The sequence below is a fragment of the Cololabis saira genome, unplaced genomic scaffold (genome assembly GCF_033807715.1).
Source record: "Cololabis saira isolate AMF1-May2022 unplaced genomic scaffold, fColSai1.1 scf039, whole genome shotgun sequence".
NCBI lineage: Eukaryota > Metazoa > Chordata > Actinopteri > Beloniformes > Belonidae > Cololabis > Cololabis saira.
This window is the reverse complement of record NW_026906203.1, coordinates 165,001-167,500: the sequence shown is the minus strand read 5'-3', so window position 1 is coordinate 167,500 and position 2,500 is coordinate 165,001. Positions and strand designations below refer to the sequence as shown.

Sequence of the window (2,500 nt, the reverse complement as noted above, 5' to 3'; positions counted from 1 at the left end):
TTAGGACGTGAGCTGTCGCTGTTACCACGTTGAAATATGTGTGGGTAGATTAAGCGAGAGCGCTCTCTGCTGGTTGAAAATGCTTACAGCTCCTGGTATTCCCAGGCGGTCTCCCATCCAAGTACTAACCAGGCCCGACCCTGCTTAGCTTCCGAGATCAGACAAGATCGGGCGCATCCAGGCTGGTATGGCCGTAAGCAGAAGCTGCTGCTTGAAATACCTCTTATATGGAGTTGAAGATAAGTCATATAATATAAGTCATTGATTTGTTGGTGATAATAATTTAGAAGCGCTTATTTGTTGGAGTTAAAGTGCCTTAACCATGTGAAAAACACTTTTGGACGTGAGCTGTCGCTGTTACCACGTTGAAATATGTGTGGGTAGATTAAGCGAGAGCGCTCTCTGCTGGTTGAAAAAGCTTACAGCACCTGGTATTCCCAGGCGGTCTCCCATCCAAGTACTAACCAGGCCCGACCCTGCTTAGCTTCCGAGATCAGACGAGATCTGGCGCATCCAGGCTGGTATGGCCGTAAGCAGAAGCTGCAGCTTGAAATACCTCTTATATGTAGTTGAAGATAAGTCATAGAATATAAGTCATTGATTTGTTGGTTTTATTTGTTGGAGTTAAAGTGCCTTAACCATGTGCAAAACACTTTTGGACGTGAGCTGTCGCTCTTACCACGTTGAAATATGTGTGGGTAGATTAAGCGAGAGCGCTCTCTGCTGGTTGAAAAAGATTACAGCACCTGGTATTCCCAGGCGGTCTCCCATCCAAGTACAAACCAGGCCCGACCCTGCTTAGCTTCCGAGATCAGACAAGATCGGGCGCATCCAGGCTGGTATGGCCATAAGCTGAAGCTGCAGCTTGAAATACTTCTTATATGGAGTTGAAGATAAGTCATATAATACAAGTCATTGATTTGTTGGTGATAATAATTTAGAAGCGCTTATTTGTTGGAGTTAAAGTGCCTTAACCATGTGAAAAATACTTTAGGACGTGAGCTGTCACTGTTACCACGTTGAAATATGTGTGGGTAGATTAAGCGAGAGCGCTCTCTGCTGGTTGAAAATGCTTACAGCACCTGGTATTCCCAGGCGGTCTCCCATCCAAGTACTAACAAGGCCCGACCCTGCTTAGCTTCCGAGATCAGACGAGATCGGGCGCATCCAGGCTGGTATGGCCGTAAGCAGAAGCTGCAGCTTGAAATACCTCTTATATGGAGTTGAAGATAAGTCATAGAATATAAGTAATTGATTTGTTGGTTTTATTTGTTGGAGTTAAAGTGCCTTAACCATGTGCAAAACACTTTTGGACGTGAGCTGTCGCTGTTACCACGTTGAAATATGTGTGGGTAGATTAAGCGAGAGCGCTCTCTGCAGGTTGAAAAAGCTTACAGCACCTGGTATTCCCAGGCTGTCTCCCATCCAAGTACTAACCAGGCCCGACCCTGCTTAGCTTCCGAGATCAGACGAGATCGGGCGCATCCAGGCTGGTATGGCCGTTAGCAGAAGCTGCAGCTTGAAATACCTCTTATATGGAGTTGAAGATAAGTCATATAATATAAGTCATTGATTTGTTGGTGATAATAATTTAGAAGCGCTTATTTGTTGGAGTTAAAGTGCCTTAACCATGTGCAAAACACTTTAGGACGTGAGCTTTCGCTGTTACCACGTTGAAATATATGTGGTTAGATTAAGCGAGAGCGTTCTCTGCAGGTTGAAAAAGCTTACAGCACCTGGTATTCCCAGGCGGTCTCCCATCCAAGTACTAACCAGGCCCCACCCTGCTTAGCTTCCGAGATCAGACGAGATCGGGCGCATCCAGGCTGGTATGGCAGTAAGCAGAAGCTGCAGCTTGAAATACCTCTTGTATGGAGTTGAAGATAAGTCATAGAATATAAGTCATTGATTTGTTGGTTTTATTTGTTGGAGTTAAAGTGCCTTAACCATGTGCAAAACACTTTAGGACGTGAGCTGTCGCTGTTACCACGTTGAAATATGTGTGGGTAGATTAAGCGAGAGCGTTCTCTGCTGGTTGAAAAAGCTTACAGCACCTGGTATTCCCAGGCGGTCTCCCATCCAAGTACTAACCAGGCCCGACCCTGCTTAGCTTCCGAGATCAGACGAGATCGGGCGCATCCAGGCTGGTATGGCCGTAAGCAGAAGCTGCTGCTTGAAATACCTCTTATATGGAGTTGAAGATAAGTCATAGAATATAAGTAATTGATTTGTTGGTTTTATTTGTTGGAGTTAAAGTGCCTTAACCATGTGCAAAACACTTTAGGACGTGAGCTGTCGCTGTTACCACGTTGAAATATGTGTGGGTAGATTAAGCGTGAGCGCTCTCTGCTGGTTGAAAAAGCTTACAGCACCTGGTATTCCCAGGCGGTCTCCCATCCAAGTACTAACAAGGCCCGACCCTGCTTAGCTTCCGAGATCAGACGAGATCGGGCGCATCCAGGCTGGTATGGCCGTAAGCAGAAGCTGCAGCTTGAAATAC

The 2,500-nt window shown here is 45.9% G+C and overlaps 8 non-coding genes across 8 annotated transcripts; all 8 read right to left on the bottom strand.

Moving 5' to 3' along the window:
* Positions 1-80: 80 nt before the first annotated feature.
* On the bottom strand, positions 81-199 carry LOC133430556 (5S ribosomal RNA). Its single transcript, XR_009775017.1, has one exon. It is a non-coding gene; the product is annotated as a 5S ribosomal RNA (ribosomal RNA).
* A 217-nt stretch (positions 200-416) lies between these two features.
* On the bottom strand, positions 417-535 carry LOC133431111 (5S ribosomal RNA). The gene has a single exon (XR_009775508.1). It is a non-coding gene; the product is annotated as a 5S ribosomal RNA (ribosomal RNA).
* A 199-nt stretch (positions 536-734) lies between these two features.
* On the bottom strand, positions 735-853 carry LOC133430665 (5S ribosomal RNA). Its single transcript, XR_009775120.1, has one exon. It is a non-coding gene; the product is annotated as a 5S ribosomal RNA (ribosomal RNA).
* Positions 854-1,070: 217 nt separating this feature from the next.
* On the bottom strand, positions 1,071-1,189 carry LOC133431268 (5S ribosomal RNA). Its single transcript, XR_009775656.1, has one exon. It is a non-coding gene; the product is annotated as a 5S ribosomal RNA (ribosomal RNA).
* A 199-nt stretch (positions 1,190-1,388) lies between these two features.
* LOC133430614 (5S ribosomal RNA) lies at positions 1,389-1,507 on the bottom strand. The gene has a single exon (XR_009775071.1). It is a non-coding gene; the product is annotated as a 5S ribosomal RNA (ribosomal RNA).
* A 217-nt stretch (positions 1,508-1,724) lies between these two features.
* Positions 1,725-1,843, bottom strand: LOC133431099 (5S ribosomal RNA). Its single transcript, XR_009775497.1, has one exon. It is a non-coding gene; the product is annotated as a 5S ribosomal RNA (ribosomal RNA).
* A 199-nt stretch (positions 1,844-2,042) lies between these two features.
* Positions 2,043-2,161, bottom strand: LOC133430758 (5S ribosomal RNA). Its single transcript, XR_009775187.1, has one exon. It is a non-coding gene; the product is annotated as a 5S ribosomal RNA (ribosomal RNA).
* Positions 2,162-2,360: 199 nt separating this feature from the next.
* On the bottom strand, positions 2,361-2,479 carry LOC133431229 (5S ribosomal RNA). The gene has a single exon (XR_009775620.1). It is a non-coding gene; the product is annotated as a 5S ribosomal RNA (ribosomal RNA).
* Positions 2,480-2,500: the final 21 nt, after the last annotated feature.